At 50.6% G+C, this 25,807-nt stretch overlaps 1 protein-coding gene across 1 annotated transcript in view; it reads right to left on the bottom strand.

Moving 5' to 3' along the window:
* PPP1R16B (protein phosphatase 1 regulatory subunit 16B) overlaps window positions 1–24,562 on the bottom strand; it is an 89,701-nt gene extending 65,139 nt beyond the window's left edge. Inside the window, 1 exon segment of the mRNA XM_027622365.2 lies at window positions 24,467–24,562. The gene's annotated coding sequence lies outside the window, so the exon portion shown is untranslated.
* Between the last annotated feature and the right edge of the window lie 1,245 nt (window positions 24,563–25,807).

The raw sequence follows: 25,807 nt of genomic DNA, 5'->3' as shown, positions 1-25,807 counted from the left end.
GGGAGGTCAGATTGCGTCAGATTGTTCTTCAGGTCCCTCCCGGCTCTGAGACTGGAGGGCAAACAAGCAAATGGGGAAGGGGTTGGCTTGACCATGCTCAGAGGGCAAAGGTCCTCGGGGTCGGAGTGAACCCGACTTCAAAAGTAAACATAAGCCAAAGGCAAAGCTCAGCAAAAAAACAAAAACAAAAAACAAGCCAACCGCCTTTGGTTGCTTTTATTTTGTTTTGTTGTGGATACCTTGTAATGCTTTTTAAATGAATTAATTATACTTTTTATTTTGAGATCATTGTAGATTCACATGCAGTTGTAGCAAATAATATGCAACCTTTACCTAGTTTATCCCCATGATAACATCCTGCAAAACTATGCTCAGTAGCATGACCAGGAACCTGATCCTGATACAACCTATCAGTCTATTCAGAATTCCCTGGTTTTACATGTACGCCTTTGTGTGTGTGTGTGTTTAGTTTAACACAATTTCATCGTATGTGTAGGTTCGTGTGTCCACCACCACAGTCAAGATACAAACAGCTCCATCACACAAGGATTCCCTAACTCCCCTCTCTCCAAGCACTCTTGTCCTTCCCCTGGGCAATCAACTGACCCCCATCTCTAGAACTGTATCACTTCGAAAATGTTATATAAATAGAACCAGATAGTAGGTAACCTTTTGGGATTGACTTTTTCACTCAGCATCATTCCCTTGAGATTCATCCAAATTGTTGTGTGTATCCATAGTCCATTCTCTTCATTGCCAAGTAGTATTCCATTGTATGAACGTACCACAGTTTGCTTAACCTTTCACTCACTGCAGAACGTCTGGGCTGTTTCCAGTTTGGGGCCATTACCTTCATGTGCAGGCTTCGTGTGAATATAAGTGTTCACTTCTTTGGAGTAAATGCCCAAGAGCACAACTGCAGGATCGTTTGGTAATTATATGATTAGTTTTATAAAAAACTGTCGAACTCTCTTTCCTAGAGTGACTGTACCATTTTTCATTCCCACCAGCAATGTATGAGTGATCCAGTTTGTCTGCCAGCATTTGGTGGTATCACTGCTTTTGCATTTTAGCCATTTAGACAGATATTTTGGTTGCCTTTTTAAAAAGTAAGGAGTTCGAAAGAGTTGAATTCCCAACCACATCATATCATGACAGACCTCATTGGGAGCTAGTGGATCACATAGTTACTTCTTCCCACTTCCTCAAGTGATCTAACATCTAATGAACACCTGCTCTGTGACAAGCCCTGATTCAGAGATGGATCAGGGACTAGCTCTGCCATCTAGAAACCTCTGTCTGTCTGTCTATCTATCAGTGTATCTATAAATTCTTTTTATCCTCTTGACAATCTAATGAGGTAGGTACTATCATCATCCCCATTTCACAGAGAAGGAAACTGAGGCACAGAGAGATTAAGCAGTTTACCCAACATCATGTCATAGCTAGAAAATGGAAGGGCCAGTCTGCCTGAGGCGATGAGGAAAGTTCTCCAGAGTAGGGGACAACTGATTTGAATCTGAAACGATGAGTAGGAGTTTGCCAGATGAAAAGGACAGACATGGGCTAAGAGGGAGCTTGCCAATGTTCAAAGGCAGGCAGAGGGGCTGATCATCATGGAAGGAATTCCAGGAACCGACACCCACTCCAGGAACCGACACCCACAAACATGGCTTGAGGAGGATGGGGCTGCTCAGCCTAGAAAGAACAGAAGTCTTCGGGGCAGCGGTGAGCAGTATGTGACTAGGGGCCAGACTTAACCAGGAAGCCCCCAGGTGCACACCACGTTTGGCTGGTTTGTTGGTTGGGCTTTGGACCACACCATGTTTTATAATATAGTAATGTATTGCTAACATTTAAAACTTGAAGCTTTAATACCCGAAATCAGATGTTCAGGTTTTCCTAGACCATCTCAGCACCTGGCCACGCCGGGCTCCTATGGTAACAATCTGCAGATATGGAGCAGGACTGTCCCGTTCAGGTGGGGACACTACCACCCCCATTACCCCACCTGACCTCCTTCACTAATTGGCATCACTTGTTAGCTCCTGTGGTCACCTGAGTTTGCAAGCCCTGTCTTAAGCAGAATGAGACAGCATTCTGCAAATATCCAGAAAGAAAGAGAAGAAAGTCTATGTATCTCCCCATTGAAGAACAGGCCCTGGGTGCAGGGGAGCAGTGCTGTGCACCAGAAAGACAGACACCCAGCCTCCAGAGCAGTCCAGCAAGCAAGTCAGCAAGGTGCTTGTGGTCTCAGGAGGTGGCAGATTCTCCATCACGCACCAGAGAACACCATTTCCACTTTTGCCAGATCGGTCTGAGTATTCTGTGAGATCACTTTGGGCCCTAACATTCTGCATACAGTTACTCCTTTTTGCACTATTGAGTGTTTACTGATCACCTACTAAGTGGGAGGTACCAAAACCCTGCCAAGACTAAAGACAAGACTAAGCATACCAATCACTTACCCTGTTAATTAAAGCCCTTAATCCTTTCTAAGGACACCCCCCACCACCACCCATCATCTCAGCCAAGTGTTTCCCTAAATGTGGAAAGAGAATCCACTCCGAGGGAATTTTCAAAAGTATGCAACAAGATTTCACATAACATGGACTCACAGAAAGCAAGTCATGTTCTTCACTTCTTTTTTCATCTATTGGACTCTCCCCAGAAGAAAGTGTCAGTTGGGTACTAATAGACTTTTAAACATCCATCCTTATAACCATGTCACTCTCCCTTGCAAACAAAGAGAAGGCGGGCCTCAGGCTCATAGCCTTGGGCAAGCAATGGCATCTGGGATAGAACGCAAAAACATTGTTCTGTTTTCTGTGGATTAGTTTTCACAGTTACTGTTTACTTATGGCAGGGATATAAAATTTCCCTCTTAAGGAAATCTATTTCAGTGGAAAACTAGCAAGGTGGTAGCCAAAAAAAAAAAAAAAAATGAAATAATGATGGGATTTAATGTTGGCAAAAACTGTAAGTGATTGGCATTTGGGAAATCCACCTGGCTACTGATCCTCAATGAAAATTTTATAAGAGAAACGCTCATATGAATTGACGATTTCATCTGACAAATATCTATCTGGCATCTAGCACATGCCAGGACGGTGCTAAGGGCTAGGGGTACAGCAGGGCAGAAGACAGGCATAGTCCCTGACGATTGGATGGAAGACAAAACAGAGGCACGAGGGAGTGGGGAACATGCTCCAAGGAGACAGAGACTGAGCAGAACCGCAAGCCATGGGTCTGATTCCCAGGGCAGTACGCCCTCCCCAGGCCCCATGGTAGCAGGCCTCAGCCAGACAGAAGGCACTCACTGCAATGCCCTCCTTGACTAGGGCAGTTTGCTTGGGAGGAAGGAATTAAGGGCAGCTACCCAGCCCCCTGGAGCAAGGCGAGGACAATGCCTCCCAAGGGCCAGTAAAAGGGGCCAGAGCACATATTCCTCTGACTCCGCTCTCCCTGCCAGCCCCTCCTGCCTCACCCCTCTGGGTTCCCTGGAGCTGGGGCTCCAGGACAGCTCCCTCTTGACTGCCGGTTTTCAGGTGACCTAGTTTCCCCCAATAGACCCACACACCTCCTCCCACCCCCGTCTGAGAAAACCCTGCTTGGTCTAATTAAAGAATTGCCATCATGATGCTAAGACAGCAGCTGGGCGGCCCCCAAGACAGGGCACCTGCCTGGGTGCTGGGGCAGCCCACAGAAGTCCTGCCTCCTAGGGGCTGTGGCCTGGCCCCCTCTGAGACCCGGGGGCACCTGTCCGCACTTCCAGAGGAAACCCTGGATGGTGTTAGGGACGCAGCCCCAACTGTCAGGACCTGGGAGAGCAACATCATCAACACTTACAGGGGATCCCCAAGGAGGACCTCATGTGGAGGAAAACCAGCTCCCTGGAGAAATACTGAGCCTGGTGTTTTGTGGGAACATCCATACAGACCATCCCACAGAGAACTGGGCACGTGGGGCCACGAGTCAGTGGAGCCGCCAGGCTGACAAGGCAGGTGTGGAAATGGTCTGCAGAGGCCAGGTTGAGGTGAGATGAGATTATATCCAGGAAGTGTGTGTGATATGAGAAGAGAAATCAGAAGCAAGGGGGAAAGAGGGCAGGGTACTTAATTTTCCCACAAGTGGCTGTATGAAGTCAGGCAGATGAAACAAAATAGCCTGAGTGTGGGCAGCGGGAAGTCTGAGGCCAAGCCACTTGACCTCAGTGGGGCAGGACAGGCATTTGGGGGTGAGCCTTGATTCAGCGTCTGGTTCCTGTCCGACAAAGTCTGAGCTTGATTCGTCTCGGCGCATCCGCTAACGCTTGCTGTCGGCTCAGGGAGAAACCAAGTCAGCGCACGCCTAGGGAAGCAGGGGCTGCCCTCCAGAAGCTGAGCCTCGAGGGGAAAGGGTGAGGAAGTGTGCTGGGGGTGGACGAGGGACTGGGGAGGACACTATAGAACCCCCTCCTCCTCGAAATTGAAAAAGAAGACCATTACAGGGGTGCTGTTCGGGCAATGATACGCCTCTGGGGAAACAGGAAAAGAAAGGCATGGGTCCGCTGAAAGACACCGACTGCTGGTGGTCTTTGTAGAGGCCCTAGCATTACTCTGGGCTGGACCCTGATTGGCCAGAACCTGTCAGCAAAGGCCTCAGCCCCACCCTGCTGATTGGCTGGCGGGGAGGCACAGGACTTACACTGGCCCCAGTCAGTCGCTCTCTTTTCCCGTTGCCCGCGAAGTGGAAGCATGAACCCATGTTGCGTCCGGAAGCCAGCCTTGGGGTGAAGCCAATACTTGGGAGTCAGAGGAGGGGAAGCGGGGTCCTTTCACTTAGGGGCTTCTCGACTTCGGTGATCCAAAGCAACAAAATCCTCTTTATTGTTCAAGCTAGTTGAACTGAATTTAGTTTCCTGTAGCCCAAAGTACCCTAACGGACAGCAATGCTGCTTTTCGGGGTGCAGGAAGGGGGACCCCGGAAGGAACTGTTGTCCGAAGCAGGGTGAGTGGCCTCTTGCTGGGGGCACAGTTCCAGATACGGCCACTTCCCCCCACCCCACCCCCGCATCCCCCCAGCTGAAGGCCAGCCTTGAGGAAGGGTGGGGAGGCCAAAGCTGGGTTCTGTCAGCAGCCCCACCCCCCGAGAGGGGAGAAGGGGGCCCAGGGCCTTGAGACTCCTCAATCCCAGGGGGGCAGCTGGTTGACACATCTTTGGACTCGAGCCTAGTGCCTTGAGAAAAACAACACGGAGGAAGGTGAATTCAAATTGAAGAGTCTTTAAAACATGAGTCAGACAGTGTCTCAAAGTTCACACCGTCAAAAGAAAATGTTAAGATTTTTTTCTTGTTCTTCAGCCATTCTTCTCCACACAATATTGGCTGCAGCCTAGAGGAAGCCGGAGAGTGCGCTCTCCTCGTGCTTCCTGTGCGGCTGAGCTCGAGGAGAAGACCAAAACAAAACAAACAGCATTGGCTTTCCCTCCTCCTGGGAGCTCACTTGGGACCCACTTTCTCTCCTAAAGGATGTATGCCCCCACCCTCCCACAACACACTGCTTTGAATAACAGCATCAACCCCACCCCCACCCCAGTATAAAAATGTTTTACTCATGAGCAAAGAGACTTCTGGGGCCTTTGGTGCTCCAAATATCTGAGTTAGAAATTAGCCTTGTCACCCTCAAGCCCATCCTCATGGGATTTTATGGACTCACAATCCTAGCCCTTCTGGGATTTACCTTCTAGACTTCAAGCACAGTCATCCCACACTGGCATTATGGTTTTAAGCCTGTTGGGGGACTCAGGTCCCCAAGGGCTGCTCCTCAAGTCTGCCTCTTCCAGCTGTGCTCCTTCATTCAGACCTCTGAGTGGTGGCCCTGGGCTTGGCCCCCAACTTGTCACTGTCTCTTGAAGCCCATTTACTATGACCCAATTTGGCAAGACTTTGAGGGGGATCCGGACAGGGGCGGGTGTCAGGATTCAGCACCCACCGTTCAACAAGAACAAGGAGGGGTCAAGTAATTAGTGCAACTTGAACTTTCTTGGGAAAAGAATTGTGTCCAGCATTGGGGATAATCAGAGCCCAGCAGACCTCTGATTGAACTGGCTGGGCCATATTGGCAGTATAGGACCAGGCCTTAACAAATGCCATGAGCTATTTTCCAAGTCCCTAGAGGGCAGAGCTGAGATCCTGGACAAGCAAAATGAAGAGGTAGGAATCAGCCTGGCAAGAGGAAAAATTGTCCAACACTGACAATTGTGCAAAGCCCAGCCATGGCACAGTGTTGGGGTCCCACCACCAGGAACTCCAAGGCCATTCACGAGGCTGCTGACAGAGAAGGTCCTACCACCCATCTGGGCTGTTGGGTGGGACTGGCCCAGTGAGCCCCAGTCCTGACCTGGTAGACAGATCACCTGTATGAGGAGCAAGTACCCCATCACACATATTTGCAGCCTGGAACTTGGTAACCACCCAGCTAGCTAGCCTGTAAGGGCCATTTGAAGTAGATACTGGTTGATGATGTTTTGGATTCCTTCTTGCCTGTGATGGTGAGACAGCTTTCTCAGGCTCAACTCCAAGAAAATTTCAAAGGAAACCACAGCTCAATCAGGTGAAGGAAAACCCATGAACACACCAGTCTTTCATGCTGAGCTTTTCCCCGTGAACCTGAACCCACAGAGAGGCCCACATGCTTGTCGATAAGAATGTCAAGTGTGGGGGAGGCTGCAGGGGCCGGAGGGAAGGTGCCAAGGATAGGGCACACACAGAGCTGACATGAGGTCTACGAACATTAGTCAGTCACAGTGCTACATCCAACAGCCAGCCTTCTAAAGAAGCTTATGTAACAGCTAAGCACGGGGAAACAGAAGTCAAATTACACATACTGTTTCTCCAGGCTTGAGGGAGTGTGGTCCACCCCCTCTCTTTGCAGGGAGAGAAAAAACTCCCTTTGCAGCTGGAAGGATCAATTTCCAAAGGAGGCCACCTGTGGCCACAAAACGCCCTCCTTGGTTATGCATTTATCAAACAGCCGATGGCCGTTCACACTGGCCAAGCCCAGAGTGGCCTGTGTCCTCTGCCTCTCTTTCCGCATGACATCCTGGGCCAAGTTTCCTCTGTGGCACCAACTCTTGGGTTGGTGATGGCCACCTGGAGCACTGTGAGGGGAGGGGTTCCGGGGCCGTGTGTGTGTGTGTGTGTGTGTGTGTGTCTGTGTGTGTGTGCGTGTGACGACAGGAGGAATGAGCGGTGTGGTCAATCAGTAATGTCTGCCATGGGGAAAGCAGTGGGGAGTGGCTCGCATGCATACTGGGTATGCAGCTAGCTCGCCTCTACATCATGCTTGCCTAACCTTGGATTTCAATACTTGCCTTTGCGCCAGCGTTCAAAATCCTCGAGTCTTAAATACACACATCTAGACGGTTATCAGATTGAGTGGAAAGGCCCCTCAAATTCCAAAATATCATCCAAACAACAATACAAAATCACTGTGGCCTCTGTGGTAGACAAGAATCAAGACTACCTTAGGTTCCAGTAGGAATTTCTCTAATAACTCCCTCTCTTCTCTAATAATTTCAAGGGGGTAGAAGGAAGAACTGTGCTCCATTACTCCGTCCCTTAAATTGACTAGATCCGGATTCTAGGAAGCAGTATGCAGAGCCAGCTCAAGCGAAGGAAGGCAACTCCCACAGCTGACTGCAACCTGGCTCAGCTCTGTCCCTGGAGACGGGGAGATGACACATTCTCCTGGTAACTGGATGGCGTCCATTCCTGAAGGAGGGGGGGCAAAGGCACTACTACCATCCAGGGATCACTTTCTCGTCCGTTCCAAGCATCATGGGTCCCACACCACTGCCAACATAAAGGAGGAAGGGGACCGTAGTCGGCTTCCTAACAAGACCCCTCTCTCCACTTCCGAAATTAGCAAGCTCTCTCCTCCCCTTGGGCCAGGGGTCTTCTGAGCAAATTGGAAGTAGCAGGGGTGGGAATTTTAAAGAGTTTTTCATATCGTTTGTTCACTGAGGTTTAGAGAATATTCCAAGGAAGCGAGGACAGTAAAAAACAGAGTGCTAGACTTGAAGGAGAAAGTCCCACACTGGAGGAAGGAAGAATGAGGAGGAAGAGCACGGTGGAGAGCGGACACCTTGACCCGCACGGCCAGTAAGGGGTGGAGGTGGGATGTGAACCCAGGTCCACTTAATTCCGAAGTCTACACACATAAAAGGAGAAGGAGAAGAAAGAACTAGGGAAAACCCTAAAAGAACCTTAATTGCTTTAAAAGATCTTCTTCATGAAATGCAAGACTTCACTTGCTGAAGTCAGCATACAGTAAAACATAGACTTAATGTGGGGCACCTGGGTGGCTCAGTCGGTTGGGCGTCCAGCTCTTGGTTTTGGTTCCAGTGGGGATCTCCGGGTTGTGGAGACTCTGCACAGAGTCTGCTTGTCCCTCTCCCTCTGCTCCTCCCCCCACTCACATCCTCTCTTTCTCTCCCTCTATCTCTAAGATAAATAAATAAAATCTTTAGGAAAAAAATAGAGACTTAATGAAACTAAGGAGTAGCATCAGAAAAGCTATACGACGTGCAGACGAAATCAACCCAGAGAAAGAGTGCAGGGTACCAAGGGCAGCTTCTGTCCGCGGCACACCTTCCACTTGTCAGGCTCTTTCCCGGTAGCAGCTCTCGGACCATTGTGCCAACTCTGCAGTGGAAGTGTTGTCCCCATTTCAAAGAGCAGAAAACAAAGATTCAGAGGTAAGGAGCCGGTAAGAAGGGCTGATATTCTGGCTGTTGAGGCCAGCCTGTCTTCTGATTGGTCTAAGCCTGTGCCGTGATGGTTTAGTATTTTTAATATCTTCCCCACTTGAAAAGAAGAGAAAAAAAAATGTCAGACAGGGAAGATGGCCCACAGAAGCCTGACTGGAAGCAAGAAGAACCCATGAAGGAGGAAAAACAAAATCTATGCAGAGTGAGGATAACTGATTAAAGCCATAACTTCCCTGACTGTTGGAGCTGTTGTTACTTTTGGAGGCTGGGACAGGAAATATATGTACAGTTGACCCTCGAGCAATGCAGGGGGTAGGGGTGCCGACTCCCCCACTTTCAAAAATCCACATAACAGCTTTTGACTCTCCAAAAACTTAACTAGTAATCGCCCACTGCTGACCGGAAGCCTTACTGCTAACATAACATAACATAAACACATCTTCCGTATGTTATATGTATTATATCCTGTATCCTTGCAATAAAATAAGCTAGAGAGAACATGTTAATTAGAAAGTCATAAGAGGAGCACCTGGGTGGCTCAGTCATTAAGCGTCTGCCTTCGGCTCAGGTCATGATCCCAGGGTCCTGGGATGGAGCCCCACATCGGGCTCCCTGCTCGGCAGGAAGCCTGCTTCTCCCTCTCCCACTCCCCCTGCTTGTGTTCCCTCTCTCGCTGTCTCTCTCTCCGTCAAATAAATAAATAAAATCTAAAAAAAAAGAAAGTCATAAGAAAAAATACATTTATGGGACTGTGCCGAATGGGAAAAAAAAATCCACAGTTATGCGGACCCATGCAGTTCAACCCATGTTGTTCAAGGGTCAACTGTAATCTCACGCTTAAATTTCATAAAACCTGTCTTCCAAACCTCTGCGGGCTCAGCATTCCCTTTCTGGGGAGGCACTTTCTCATTTTTACTTCACCCAGCGGCTCCTGAGCCAGACTCATCCCAGCAACTGTCTTCTCTCTTCTACTCTCTGAGAGATGAAATCGAGTAGAATAAGTCAGGAAGTCTCCAGATGCTCTGCGTTTTGGTAAAAGACATTTCCGTGCATTATGTAGTCTTTGAAGTCTCTCCGTACTGGGTCCGTGACCTCCCAGGTCACCATGCAGAGAGGAGCAAAAGCCGTAGTGGGGACTGCCTGGACATTACTTCCTCTGCTCTTTGATCTCCAGCCAGAGTTCCTTCACTTTGATTCCCTCCCCTCAGCTCCTCGGGAGGGCACAAAACTCCAGGCATACCTCTGCCTCCCCTCTGACCAGCTGTCTTTCCGCTCAACATGGTAAGTTCTCCGTAAGCCACGGACTCGACCCCATGAAAGTGATGATACTGTCACAACTGAGTTTGTCATCTCGTGTTGAAAACTCAGGTTCACTTTGTGAGCCACTGTGGTCTCTTCTCAGCGATCCGCAGCCCTCATATTATTGCCAACCTCCACCCAACATTGACTCCAGCAAATTACCGGACACCCTCCCTACTTGATACCCGGAGCCATCCAGGTGTAGCTGGTCTCGGGATTTTTCTTCTGGCAATTTTCTCCCCAATTCACTTCCTTTTTTTTTTTTTTTTAATTTAAAGCCTCATGCATTTATTCAATAAACAAATAAACATTTATTGCCACCTACTCTATTTATTGCCATAAAATAAGGGGGCTCTGAGGGTCCCTAAATGAACCATTGATCAGAAAGTTTCTGCTTTTCGTATTGGGAAAGGTTCTTATCGGACCTACCGTCTCACATATAACTATAACATACACACACACACACACACACACACACACACACACACACACATAACCTATTAGAAGGCACTATGTTTGTTCAATTACAAACATATGGAAAATAGCGGGGAGTCAACACTTTAAAGAAAGAAAGAGCGACTTCCATGTTTTTACAGGGTTTTCCCCAAGGACAGGCCCCAATTAATGTGTGTATGATGGCTACAACTTCACTCTTCCTGTCTGAGCAATTAGGGGGCAGAATTTGGTAACTACACCCGGAAAGTGAGGAGAGGTGTCTCAGAAAACAGCCACAGAACAGTAGCCCCAAATTCTGGGTATAAACTCCACCCAAATCTCCCTGAATTGTGCATTTACGGGACAGGTTCCCAGCAGTTCAACTCAGGCCAAAGGAACTGAACAAAGATTTTGAGCTGTTGCCCACGCAGGGGAAATTGAGTTTTGAGTTTGAGTTTGGTCAAGTTAACTGCCTGATAAAACAAAGGAAATCATTACTGTTCTGAGGAACATAATAAAATCAACGGTCTCTTCAAGTCTCACTCATAATGTTCAGAATGTAATCCAAAATTACTAGGAAAAAAATTTAAAAACAAACAGGAAAAGGTGACCCAAACTCAAGAGGAAAGGCAATCAACAGAGATCCACCCCAAGATGGCCCCAGATGTTGGAGTTAACAGATAAGGATTTAAAGCAGCTACTGTAAGTTTGCTCGAGGGTGTAAGTGAAAATAAATGAGCAAATAGAAAGTATTGGACACAATGCAGACACTACAAAGAAGAGAACCAAAGCTTTCAGATCTGCTAAATCCCCACCAACACCTTTCTCTGCATCCACGGGAGTTGTGCTTTCCCCTTGGGACAGTCACGTAGTTCTCTCTTATCTTGACTTCAGTGACCATATTTTTTTTTTATTATGTTATGTTAACCACATACATTACATCATTAGTTTTTGATGTAGTGTTCCATGATTCATTGTTTGCGTATAACACCCAGGGCTCCATGCAGAACGTGCCCTCTTTAATACCCATCACCAGGCTAACCCATCCTCCCACGCCCCTCCCCTCTAGAACCCTCAGTTTGTTTCTCAGTGACCGTATTTTGAGTACCTTCCAAGTGCCAGGTATCGGGCAAACTTTGAGGAGCAAAAACACAACACAAAATCTTAAACTCTGGTCCCAAAGACCAGATCTTTCACCTGACATCTGTGTAGACCACTAGCCACTCGCCAAGACCTCCCCTTCTCTTTCAGGTCTTAAATTGGAAGAAGAGAGTGAAGTCCCTCCATGGCCTCTTTCCAGTTTTCAGAGCATTCCTGACGGCACCACGTGCCCCACATCAAGCACACAGGAACGAGGGGCAGGCTGTCAGCTTTGGTGCACCTCTGCACTTCCCTTCCACAGCAAAACCATCCTCCACTGGCTGATTACACAGATTAGGTCGATACAAAACTCTGGGTACAGACATCAGAGGGAGTCGAAGGGGAGGCACTGGCCACTGTAACCGTTCTTTATCCAGTTCCACTAACGGGTATTTTGCTTTTTCAAAACCTGTTAGGAAAGCAGTTCACAGGGGCACCTGGGTGGCTCAGTCAGTTAAGCATCTGCCTTTAGTTCAGGTCCTGATCCCAGGGTCCTGGGATCAAGCTCAGCATCGGGTTCCTTGCTCAGTGGGGAGTCTGCTTCTCTTTCTCCTTCTTCCCCTGCTCGTGCTCTCTCTCTCAAATAAATAAATAAAATCTTGGGGGGGAAAAAAAAGGAAAGAGTTTCACAAACTTGGTTATATATCCACCAAAATGGCCAAAAAAAAAAAAAAAACTTTTAAGACAGATAATAGCAATTGTTGGCAAGAATTCTTATACACTGGGAACATAAATTGGTACAACCACTTTTAAAAATTGCTCGGCAGCTTTAATCTAGCAATTTCCTTCTTAGAAATATACCCAACAGAAATTTCTGTATACACTCACAAAAAGGCATTTATAAGAATGTTGTGAACAGTGCTGTTGCACTGTTTGTAATTGTGCTAAAGTGTGTAAACTATCCAAAACGCCCACCAACAACAGTCTGGAAAAGAATTATGATACAGTCACACAAGGAAACATTGCACAGCAAAGACAGTGAGCAATTCAAAATCACTCACTCGTCAGTATGGAGGACTTCTCACAATGTTAACCACCGGACACACACAACAAAGCATGTTCTGAATTCCATGTGCGTGAAATTCAACAACAGGCAAAATGCATCTAAAATTCATCAGGATCATGGTTTGGGGGTGGAGGAGCTTCTGGAAAGGGACATAAAAGGGGTTGCAGGAATACTAGTAATATTTTTTTAAGCAGGATATGGGCTACATGGGCATGTTCAGTTTGCGAAAGAGCCATTCACTTAAGGTTTGTGTGCTTTCCTATATTTGTTTTACCTTAATAAATCATTAAAATTGGGAAAAAATACTGATGTGTAGGTCCCACCTCTAGTTTAATTGGTTCCAGGTGCAGCCAAGCATTGATATTTTTGAAAGCTCCCTGGTTGGGTCTACTGTACATCCAAGAACCACACTGTGTTAGAACTTGGCGATGCTCCTTACTATCTGTTGGAGCAAAAAGAGGTGCTGTTTCTCCAGAAAGCTCTAAAGCAAGATGTTTTCTGTAGAACACCAGTAGCTCCAAGGATGGTCAATAGGTGTTACACGGAGAAAGGGTTTCATGGTCAAATATGTAATTTTAAAAATTCTAATTAGCAACTTTTGTTGAGTACCTACTGACTTCCTAGAGCTAAGCTGTGTGCTTTATCTACACGATCTCACTCATCGTTACAACAAGCCTATGAGGAAGGTACTGTTAACTGTCATTTTACAGAAGGGTTAACTACAGCTCAGTGAGGTTAAATAATAAGTAACAGGGCTAGGATTCACATCCACATTGGCCTTGACACTGAAGACCATGTTCTTACTCACTGCCTTAATCTGCCTCTCCAGAAAGTGCCCGACTGCAGGACTTACTAGAACTTCTTCTAGACTAATGTAAGCCTTGGGTTGCCAAGACAGGATCATGGAATGCAGCATTTCCCAAAGTGGTTCCCTCATCTTCATTCTTCACCTTCCAACCCATCATGCATCCCACTGGCAGAGCATTCATTCTGAAACTAGGTCTGATCCTGTAGGATTGCCCTGGTAAGGAAGCCTTTAATGCCTCCCTATTGTCTCCAGAGCCAGGTCTAAACTCCTCAGCCTCACAGTCCAGCCCATCTGGTATCTGGCCTCGACATTTTAGCTTTATCTCTGGCCATCCCAACCTCCCTCCCCATCCCCAACCCGCTAACACTCCATTTTCCAGCTACACTGAACCAGACTGATGGTTTCACACCTCTGCAATGGTATCCCCCATATGCTGAGACTCTGCTATGTGCCAGCTACCACACACAAATTAACTTTAATCCCCACAATCAGCCTTTAAAAACAGATAGGATTATTCCTAATCGGCAGATTAGGACATGGAGGCTCATCTTGACATGCCCAAAGTCACAACTAGAAACCAGGATTGGGAGACACAGACTTAGATTTCTCTGCTACGAAGCCCACACAATTTTCACAACACCACATACCCCACTCTCCACACCTTCATTCATTCCGTTCCATGGGATGGCAATGCCCTTCTTTCCCTTTACCCGGCAAACACCTCGTTCTTTAAGAGCTGGTACAAATGCTGGGATGATGGTATCTGTCATCCCTTAAGTGCTTTCCAGGCACGGTGCTCAACATTTGCCTTGTCTCACTTACACAATATTGTCTCAATGCTCCTTTTCTTCCTTCCGGGTTGTTCTTTATCTGCCCTGTGCCAAATGGGTTTGTTTCTCCTCCTCTGCACATGACCACATCTCTCCTGCGGCGCTCTGAACTTTGTAGTAATTGTTAGTTTCAGATCTGCCTCTTCCCTTGGACCAGATGCTCTCGAAAGGCAAGGGATATCTATCATCCACCTTTACATCCCACCACACAGCCACCCCAGCACATAGTAGGTATTCCGTGGGAGATGGTAGACAGTAGGGCAGGAGACCCAGAGACTGAAAATTCGCTGAGATTATTCCATCCTTGGGTCATAAGGAGTGATCCTGGCTTGGAACCAGCGCTGGAGAATCAAACCAGACAAAACAGATCTGGCTGATGGGGGATGTGGGGGCATACTGAGGGCCCCACCCAGGACACACCTCCCAGGCCCCTGCCTTGCCTTCCACGGGGTGGGGGGGTGCAGGTGGGGAGCAGCATAGGATTGTCCCTGGCTTCATGGTCTCTTTTCGACTCTGCATGCCGTCCAACGGGCTCTGTGTGCCCCTGCTTAGGTGATCTGTTGTAAAATGATGCTTATGTTCATCCCAAAGTCCAGTTTCAGATCTTCTCAACTGTTCCCTGCTTTTTATTGTTCTTAAGCCGTCCCAAGAGAATGAAGAGATATCGGGACAGTGACCCAAAGAAAATGTACAGCTAAGGTGTGGCTCTCCACAGGTGGGTAGATTAGGGGATCATACCCCTTTCTAATTGGTTCTCTTCGAGTAGGAGTCCCCTTTACGAGGCAGAGACATCTTTGATGTCCTCTCTTTCACGGAACACCCATTCTGTGCATCTGCCCTACAGCGGGCACCGTCCAGAGCTCGCCTCCTTGTACCTCCTGGGGGAACAGCCTACTCCTGCCACAAAACGCCAGCCTCTGTGAGCCCCAGGGTTGTGGGTGTTCAAGTCCAGCTTCCTGCTCCTTTGCTCTCACTGTTTCTGCACTAACGTACACATTGGCCCGGGTGTGAGTAATGGGTGATGAGCGCTACAAACTTAGCTGGGTTTCTGCACCACCTTCCTTGGACTGACGGGTTTCTATTACTAAAGCCAGAAACCACCCAAGTGACTCTCTGAAAATCACCTAGTCCCCCCCACCACCTCCCCGCCCCACTTCCTAACTGCCCACCTCTTCTGCTCTCCCCACTAGGGGTAAGCTGCAGGATTCTTCTGCTTCTAACCAAGTCATTTTTTTTCTGAGGATTTCAAGTACCCCCTCTTCCCCCAGGACATAGTGTATTTTACAAATTCATTTGTGTATTCATGAAGATAGAGTTTCTCGAGCAAGAGTTAGCTTAGCTTATGCATTCCTCTGGCACACTTGAACTGCACTGCTTTGTTTTGATTTGATTTTTCCACGTGTCTGCTTCCTCCAGGAGACAGGGATCAACTTGAGGGCAGAAACCAGCTTCATTTAATTTTATATCTCTAATTCCAATCATAAGGCCAGGTAAAATGTAGTTCTTGAATATTTAACAATCCTTATGTAGGCACTGTCTAAAAGGTTATAAAATCTGTATTAATGTGGCACCAGACTCAGAAACATTCTCTCCAGTTATTCCTATCAGACCAGCAAAAATCAAAGTGGCTTACCACACAGTCTTGGAGAAGGGGATGGGGAAAGAGGCATTCGCACACACTCTTGAGGGAATAGAAAGCGGCCTGGACTCTTGGGAGGACAATTTGACGATGCCTATCACAGTTCAAACCGCAGGGAAATTTCCACAGGGATAACCTCGGGCCAGTGGACAAAGAGATACTCCGCACCAGAGGGATAGTGCAGCACCATAGTTGTAGCAGGAAAAAACTGGAAACCATCTTAACTGTCACAAGGAACTAGAAAATCCATTATAACACGTGTTTATTACTGCAATACAGCACAGCCCTGAAGACCGAGCTATGTATCTCTACATGTTGACATGCACTCCGAGCGGAGAAAGGAAGTTTTACAAGAGTGCTGCAGAGGTGTGTTAAAGAGAAAAAAGGGTAGACACATAAATGAATATGGGTTTGTATGTATATAAGAAATTTATGGAAAGATTAAAAAATAAAATCCAGGGATTCCTTCTGGGGAAAAGTAATGAGTGGCTGGGGATGAGGGCTGGGGACATTTTACTTTCTGTTTTCCACATTTCTGTACTGTTTGGATGCTAATAATGATTTTGTATTCTCTTTATAATTAAAAAGCATAAAATACAGCAATAAGAAAACAAAAGCTTGGCTTTATATGTGAAAGGAGAAAACTAATGAAATTTGGGGGAAAATCTTCCCTATTTCTTTATAAGGCAATAGGCAATGTCTATAAGGCAACATTGGCTCTCTGTCCAGTTCATGGGGGAGCCAATGATGTCTACAGAGTTCCAGAAAGGAGCCTGGACACAGGACCAGTCACCGAGAAGGGCCAAGAGCCCTGAAGAAAATAAGTGTGAGCATGCGTGCCTTTTACTTGCTCTGGGAGGAGAGGAAATAAGGCCAGTTCTGACTGAGACTCTGAGTCAGTCTGGGAGCCAAGAAATTCTGAGAACTCACCAGGCTGGCATGGACATGGGGCCTCCAACCAGGGCCAAGAAGCAAAGGAAGGGATGCCTCGGTAAGTCATAGACAGAAGTAAGTAACCTGGATGAGCAAAGCAACCCCCGCTCACCCTCCAGGGACATATATGACACAGGGCTCTGCACACCTATCCCTCCGCTGTGAAGCCGTCTACACCCCGTCTACACGGGCCGATACTAATGTAGTAAGCATTGCTGATATGTATCAAGTGCATCCTGTGTGTGGAGCTAGATGGTTAATCACATCATCTCATGCTATTATTATTCTTATTCTACACGTAGGGCATTGAGGCTCAGTGAGGTGAACGAGTAATTTGCTCAAGATTACAGGAAGTGGTAGACATGGGGATCAAGCCCAGGTCTGACTCCAGGAGCAGCCAAGGTCCCTGAGAGCCTTTCCCCCATCTGGGAAAGAAATCGAAAAAGGCACTCCCTCAGAGTTGGGACAGCCCCACAAAACACAACAGCATTTTTGCCCAAAGGAAAGCCAGAGAATGTAATGATTTAAGTGTAAGGACCTTGAAGCCAGATGTCCTGTATTCGAATCCTGACTCCTGTACTTAATGGCTGTGTGACCTGGGGCAAGTCACTGAACCTCTCTGTGCCGCACTTTCCTTAGCGGTAAAATCAGGGTAGTGGTAATGCCACCTCTTCGGTTTGCCAGGAAGACTAAAAGGGTTCAATAGACAGTGCTTGGCTCACAATCAGTACCAAATGTTGATGATTATTATCACTATTTAAAAAAAGGTGCCCTTCCTTCCAGACAGATGCAACCCGGCAGGGTGCAGAGCTTGGCAAGCAGAGCAGGCTAGGTTTGGGCCCCTCCCTCCGCCAGGTGCCGTGGAGCAGCACACAACTTCACAACCTTCCATACCACGCCTGCTGAGCAATGCACTTGCCCACATTGTCGCCGCTGCTTCCTGCCGGCATCCCCTCCGCCAGCCTAGCCGAGAATCAGAAGCACCTGACCCACTTTTTAAAAATACAGATTCCCAGGGCCCGGCTGGTTGGGATACAGCTGGGTTGGGTGAGGGCCCGGGAATCTGTACGTTTAACAAGCCCCAGGTGATCAGATGACCCAGGAACAGGGTGTCCCTGGACGCACATTGCTGGAAGCCCTAGTCACACCTGTTCCTGCTCTTGGGAGCAAGCAGCCTCGCTTCCATGTTTGCTCCCAGACCCCGGCACACAGAGAAGGGAAGCAATAAACATGCGCGTCGCGAGCCTGCTGGCCCAGCAGATGGCCAGGCCAACGGGCGTAGCGCGCGGAGCGCGCTTGTGTTTGTGTGGCTCCCACCAGGGACCCCTCACCTGCAGACGTGGGGTTCCCCAGACCCTTGCTCCTCGAAGTGCAGTTCACAAGCCAGCGGACTGGCTCCCCCTTGGGAGCTTGTTAGAAATGCAGACTCGCAAGACTCAGACCTACTGAAGGAGATTCCGCATTTTACAGGAACCCCAAGATGGTTCGTGAGCATGTTTGAGGCATATGTCCAAGATCCCTCCCCGTATCTGCATAAGTTCTAACTGATGTGCTCCTCTAACCTGTCCAAGCACCCTTTGGGGCCAATGTTCTCCTTCAAACCCTCAGAGAGCCCCAGAAAAACAGGCTCTCATAGCCCAGATCCATGCTCAGCAGCCAGCTGGGGCCCACGGTGAACCTCTGCTTAAACAAGTTACCTATTTCCGAGTCCCCGTTAAAATAAACCTTCCCAGTAAATTGAAAAAGAGACAACAGCTCCAGCCTCTATAATTCTGGGGCATGAAACATTCCCTTCTTTTGTACAGAGTTGTGACCCCTGCTTCCCTGGCCAAAGCCATCCAAAGACATCAAATGGCCCAAAGAAAACAAGCCACGTCTTCCTGTTGGCCAGGCTTCAAGTTATTGGGCAGATTTCACACTGGAACTTGACCTCATTAATCCAAGGCCGATCACGTTGCTGTAAATGTCAGTGGGAAAACAGCCATTCAGTGGGTTTCCTTCATTCCACCAGAAAGGGAAAAACAGGAAGGTAACAGCAGCTGTGCCCCAGCTTGGCAAATCCCAAGGGCCCGGGCGACAGGACACTCCTTGTCAGCACCGACGTCCCCGTGCCCTAGCCTGCTTGTCCAGATAAATGTGGGTCCCATACCCACATGACCAGAATGCACTGGTGAATGCAGCAATGATCATTTGGGCTCCCCAGCACCTGCGTGGGAAGGAAAATAGCTTGGTCGGACTATCTTTGGCCTGAATTACCAATTGGCCGTTTACCATTCAGGTTCATCTAAATCTCTTCTGCCCATTCAAAATGTCCTACAGGCCAAACCTCCGGGACTCCAGAGGACACAAGGCCTTCCAAGTCCTCATTCATCCCTTTAATGCATATCGATTGTCTCCCGTGTACCGGGCTTCATGCTGGGCAACTGGGGACACAGAGCTGAATGAATTAGACACAGTCACTGACCTCATGGGGCTCACAGTCCTATGCAACTTTTCTCGGCCTCGGCACTATTGGTATTTGGGATCGGGCAGTCCTTTGCGGTGAGGGGCCATCCTGTGCAATGTAAGACACTGAGCAGCATCCCGGCCTGGTCTGTACCCACCGGTCCTCCCCCCTTTTACCTCCCCAGTTGTGACAACCAAAAATGTCTCCAGACATTCCCAAAGGACTCCTGGGGTCCAAACTGCTCCCAGATGTGAACCACTGGTCTAGTGGATGAGACAGACTAAAAGAGTAATGGCCACAAATAACCAGATCATCACAATTACGATAAGTACCATGGAGGTCAATGTTGTGGATATTACACCAACGATATTATCTACGACACGGAAGCCAGATATTCTTTGTATGGTTACAAATCTTCGTGACAATGCTGAATAGCGTATATATGTAAGGTATATATGATCTGTATTTGCAGATGAAGAAATTAAGGCTCAAGAAAGTGAAGAAATCACCCAAGGTCCCAAAGCCAGTGGAAGGCAGAACTGGGATTTGAACCTAAAGTCTGCCTCAGAAAAGGAAAAGGAAATTTGAGCCATTGCCTTCTGAAAACAGGTAGGGTCACGTGATGCTCTGACTAGCCATCCTAAAAGACTCATTCCTTCCTGGGGGTCACGGTGGAACTCAACCACCACCTGGCACATCAATCAAGTTGCAAACCGCCTGCCTCAAGGCACGTTTGGGGGACCCTGCGGGGCCGAGAAATGCCGCCTGAACTCTGAGACATGCAGGAACACCTCCTCCCCTTTGCCACGTGCCTGCACCCAGGGCCTCCCCAAAAATCAGGGCAGAGAGAGAATGGGGCAGTGTCCAGTTACCTAGAGCACACCCCACTGTGACCCATCTCCAAGGTGCCTACTGCCCAGCATCCAACGGTAGATAGTGAAAGAAGTCAGACGTTCTGCAGTCAGCTTTAGATATTTAGAAGGAACATGAATGAAATGGTACAGGACAGCACATAGCAGCTTCGGAGACCCCCACACATGAATTCCTGCCACTTAGGAGCTACACACCCTTTAGCAAATCGCCTCACCCTCGGTGCCTCAGTGTCCCCTTCTGTGCAACGGGGATAAATGCATCCACTTCAGTAAGTCACTACGAGGATTCCATGGCAATGCAAGCAAAGACCTTGGATGGTGACCAGCATCCAGGAAAGCACTTGGTACAATATTATAATCAATAAGGAGCCAAATCACGACACTTCTTCCACCCACATCCCCTTCCTTCAGATAAGAAACCGAGTCCCAGGGAGGGAGAAACAGGTGCAGAAGTAGGAAAAGCATCTCGGGAAGAATGAGGGGATCTCCGTGACTTCCCAGGAGAAGGAAGAAGGAACTGTTACCTATTGGCAGAGGAGTGCCGGCCAGCCCTCCCGTGCCGAAGTTAATCGTGGACTTCCTCGGGTGTGCAGTCAGACGACCCTCCACGGGCCACAGGATGCCTGCTTCGGATCAGCGAGCATTTAATCACTTGGGACCCCTTGGTGGGATGGCCTCTGCCCACCGCCCTGGCCTCGCCTGCCGCCCTGCCTCCGTGACGCCCCATGGCAATGGTGCTCCAGCTGCCCCTCCCGCCCACCGCCCTCAGAGACACCCTGCTGCACTTTCGAGCCCCTGTGCATTTGTGCAAGCTGCTCCCTCTGCTCAGCCTGCCCGCCCCCTGCTACCCGCCACCTGCAAAATTGTCTCTGAAGGCCTCAACTGTGCTCCCACAGCAAAGTTTGCCGACCTGTTACTGGTCATCATAGACTAGTAATAATAGCAACTAACATGTGCAAAGTTCTGATTAATATCTAAAAGGCCCTGAGCTGAGCATCTGCCCGTCACCCCCCAGCAGCAAGGCGGCAGAGTCAGGAGTGAAGCCTGGGTCTGCTGGCCCGGGCTCCTGTCCACCCACCACCCTACTCTCCACTCCTCTTCCTGTCAGTGAGGCTGTTCTCCCACACTGTCCTCGATCTCGGTTTCCAGGCCAGCCTCTCCCTCGCAGAGGGGGCCCTGAGCTGCTTGATTCATCTTGAAATCCCGTCCTAAGTACAAGGTCTAGAATGGGGTAAACATCCAGTGAATGAATCCACAAATCCTGAGAAACGGCAGCCCGGGGGGGGGAGAGGCTAACTCGCAGACTTCCTGGGGACAGGCCCAGGCTGGACTCCGGTTCCCAGGAATCAGGCCTCCCCGGCCGAGAGGCTTCCCCAGTCCTGAGAGGGAAGAGGCCTGACACCCCCAGACTGGAGGCGGTAGGACCTCTGACAGCCCAGGGCAAAGGAGGAAATGGTGGTGCTGGTGACAACAGTCATTTCCTGCATTCCTGCCCGCGTTGGGTGCTGTACTAAGCACCTTCTATGCGTTACGGTCTCACAGAATCCTCACAACCCCACGACGTAGACATTACTATTGCTGCCATTTTACAGATGAGAAGACCAGGACTCAGAGAGGGTAAATAATTTACCTAGCATCACAGAGCTTGTAAGGATAGAGCTATCATTTGAACTAGACCTGTCTGGTGGTGCCCTTGCTCTTCTTACTTTGTAGCTTTCTGTAGGAGGCAGGCTTGTTTGTTGGAGCTCTCCTTGAGCCCAGTCTCTAAGATGTGCTCAGGGAAAGAAGGTTGTCCTGGTCTCTGCTGGAAAAATGCCCTGTGGGACCCACTATACACCAAATGGTTCAAGTCCTGGGTGCAGGCAGGGTGCAGACTGGGGCAGCTACCTGGGCGAAGGGGGCAAGGTTGGGTGGGGTTCCGGAGGGTCCAAGCACAGCGCATGAATCCAGGAATGTGCCTTCTGCTATCTGCAAAACCAGGCTAGCTGCAACCTCTGCTGGCCAGAGAAAGGTCATTCTGGGGATGGAGCTGGCTTTGAGAAGAACCCGAGGCCCTAGTTTCCAAAGAGTCTAAATGGGCTCTGCAGCAAGGTTCTTGCCTCAGGGGAAGTCCCACCTTCCTGTGTCAGCACCCTCTTCCCCCATGTCAGTCAGGCTCCCAAACAGACTTAGTGGCTAGATTAGAATTTAACCTTCACTCCAGCACCAAGTACCGACATTGGCCTTGCCTGCATGTCCTTCCACGCATGCAGAGGAGGTCCAGAGAGCACCAGGATGCAAGGAGCCCCGACACACTAACCAGAGACATGCAGGTGAACGTCCCAGTGAGAGGAGATTGAGAGACGAATAGGAAGGATGGGCTGGCCTTCCTGAAGGAGACACTCCAGAGGCTGGGACCAGAAGGGTCAGAAAGGTTTCAGGGTGAGGGACACTGGTGGGTAGACTCCAGCCGAGGGGAAGGTGCAGAGTTAAATGTCGGAGTAGCCTGGGTGACATCTTGCCTCCAACACCCTGGTGGCAGGTGGGAGGGAAGGGGTGGGGGCTGGGGGATGTGTGTAGGACTGGCCCTGTGAGCAGGCAGGGAACTGAAAGGACTCCCCAGGGCCCACAAGCCGCCTGCAGGCTGGAACCTTACCACCGGAGCTGAGGGAAGAAGATGTGGAAACTCCCCCTGCCCCTGCAGAACCACCCACCAGAACTCTACTTCTGCTCCTGCCTAAAAGAAGAGACACGCCCCACTCAAAAGCATTATGAAAGTCACCAGTATTTACCTAAGAGCATTCCTCCTGTCCCGCTCCACGGCACCACACACTTCACATGGGGCCCCTCACCACCCCTGCCCACTACCTGATTATTAGCCCCATTTCCTAGAGGCAACTGAGGCTCCCAGAGGCCAAGTGCCTTGCCCTCCGGGGGAGCGCTAGTCACTGGCTGAGCTAAGACGCTTTATTACCAGCCTAGGGGGAGGCCTCCCAGATGGAGGGTTTTTCCCCCTCGGTGTCTCACCAGCCGCAGGAAATGGCAGGGCACACAGGAAAGTACCACGCGGGTTCAGGTGGCTAACGACAGGCCCCTTCCCGAGAGAGCCCTGCGGGAAAGGGCGCCTGGTACCTCAGGGCCCTGGGTCCTCCACAGAGGGCGATTCAGAGGCGGCACCTGGTTCCCGCGGCCGCGGGGAGCTGGTGGGCGCTTCTGACAGCGAGAACAGGGGCCCATTATGTGGAATCCAATCACATGGGCGCGCAAGCAGCTCGGCTTTCGGTTCTGAGAAGCGCTTATGCAGCCACCTCTCTCTCCGCTCCCGGGTCCCAGGTTTCTCGCGCGGCCCTCCCGGGAGCACCGGATTCAAAGCTCGCCTCGGCTCAGTCATCCGCTCGGGGCTGGGAGCTGCATCAGCAGCAGCTCCCGCGAAGCCGGGTCCGGACTGGGGGAGGTGGTGGAGGAGGGAGGGAGTTTGCCTCAGGGAAGGAGGCGGGAAGCGGGCGCCTCCCCCTCCCTGCTTTCCACTCGGGGAGGTCTGAGCAGCTCAGCCTGGGCGCTCCTGATGACCTTGGGGAGACCCCTCTGCGCGACCTCCTCGGGGCGCGCTGCACGGGTTCTGCCCATCCCAGGCGCTCGAGGGCGCTCCTCCGGCCGGAGTCGGGGCGCGGGACTCGGGAGGAGAGGCGCGCTCCTGGCGCGGGGGACCCAGCAGCCCGCGCACGGAGGCCCTTTGGAGAGGCCGGGCGCACCTCTCACCGGGAAGAAGCGCGCGGGGTCTCCCGGGTCCAGCGGGCGCTGTCAGCTGGAGCCGGCGGCGGGGCTGGTCCGCACGCGGGGGTGCCTGCCCTGGGGACCTTTCCCGCTGGGGCAGAAGCGCTCCCTGCGGGGTCCTGGCGCCACCACGAGAGGGGGCGGCGCCCCCATGCCGGGCCCTGAGGCTGGACGCCCGGGCTGTTTGATGCTGGTTGTGGCTCCCGCTTCCCGGCATTGCGCCCCCGGGCAGAAGCAGCCGAAATCCCACAGGCTGCCCCAAGATCGGGCCACGGCGGCCCCAACCAACAGCCTGCCGATGCGCCCCCTACCCCGGCCTCGTCGTCGGCGCGCCAGACCCGGAGAACGCCCCCACTCCAGCCCGACTCCCTGGCCTGAGCTCGCGGCACCCGCCGTTCCAGTGCCCCCTCCCCCAATTCCCTCCAGCCGCCGGCCCTTGGCCCACGCGCCCACACACCCCCAGCCAGACCTTCGGCGGCTGGGACCACCTCCCCGCCGCGATCCTCATCCCCGCCGGGTCCAGCAGGGAGGGGCGGTGCCGCCGGGGAACTCACCCGCTCTCCCTCGCGCGGCCCCGAGCGGCTCCGGCCCTGGCTCCGTCAGTCAGTCCCCGAGCCGCAGCTGCCCGTGCAGCGACAGAAGCGGGCTGAGCCCGGCCGCCAGCCTCCGCGCCGCCCCTCGGCTCCTCCCCGTAGGCGGGGCCTGAGCTCGCGGGAAGTGGGTGGGCACGGTCACCCGGCTCCTCTGCCTGGCGAGGGAGCTCGCCCGAGGGTGCCGGCGCCCTAGGGCGGTGCGGTCCCCTCCTTTGAGCAGTGGGAAATCGAAGGCGATGGGACATGGCCAGTCTTCCCGATGGTCTGCCCCCCTCCTCACGCCCCCTTCTCACTACCACCAAACGCGGAAAGGGAGAAGCCCACGACTGTATTCTTGCTCCCATTCAACGGAAGGGCGTCATGAAGCCCAGAGGGGAGCAGTAACCTGCCCGAGGTCACCCAGAATTAGTACCAGTGCCAGAAAGTCAGGTCTCCTACCTTGAGGGCCTGGGCAGCCTGAATCTGAAGGCTTCCTTGGACGTTAAGTAGCCCAACTAGGCCTTGCCCTGGGGACGGGTTAGCCGGGGCAGGTTCCCCAGCTGGGAAGGGGGGCGGGAATCAGTGGGAGCTTGGGGGCTGTGGCCTGAGACGTGGCCTCCTATCATCTCCTCTTTCTGAAAAGAACGGAGGTGAGGCTCAGGAGGAAGGAAGTGGTCGTAGCTCCGCTGACATCTGTCACTGCTTGAAGTGTGCAGGACCCAGACAGGGGCTGCTCTCCAGAGGTGTAATGGCGAAAATGAAAAGCAAAACACGCCGAGGTGCCTTCTATCCTCCAGTTCAAGCCTCTTTCTGGGGCTGAAGGCCCCAGCCCTCTGAGCACCATCTTTTTTTTTTTTTTTTAACAAGATAATGGATTTAACTATTTTTAAGTTGCTCTAGAGAGCCCTACTCCCCTCCCCACCCCCCAAGAAGAGAAGAGAAAGTTAACAAAGGGAAAAACCCCATACCAAAACATTCTCTAGAATCCACACTCCCTGAACACTGGCTTTAGAACAATAGAATTCTCTTCTCCACAAAGGGCCTTGTTTCCTGAGCTTTCTCAGCCTCAGCTTCGAGCCCTAGGCAGCCCAGGGTCAGCCAGCAGGGGTGCAGACAAGGTTTAAGTTTGGGGAGTTTTGGGGTGCTGCACAGTTATTTCAAGTCCCAGCAGTCTGGTTTAAAGAATTCCTCTGGGTCATCACACACTTGCAATGTTCTTTTGAGGTGGACAGTACAACCTGAGTTCAGTGATTTCCTGTTTGCTAAGGAAACTCAGTAAACTTTCTTGGAGAAGTGAAAACCTCAGGGCTGGCCTTGTTCCAG

The sequence above is a fragment of the Zalophus californianus genome, chromosome 8, assembly GCF_009762305.2.
Source record: "Zalophus californianus isolate mZalCal1 chromosome 8, mZalCal1.pri.v2, whole genome shotgun sequence".
Taxonomy (NCBI): domain Eukaryota; kingdom Metazoa; phylum Chordata; class Mammalia; order Carnivora; family Otariidae; genus Zalophus; species Zalophus californianus.
This window is presented reverse-complemented; position numbering and strand designations above follow the sequence as displayed.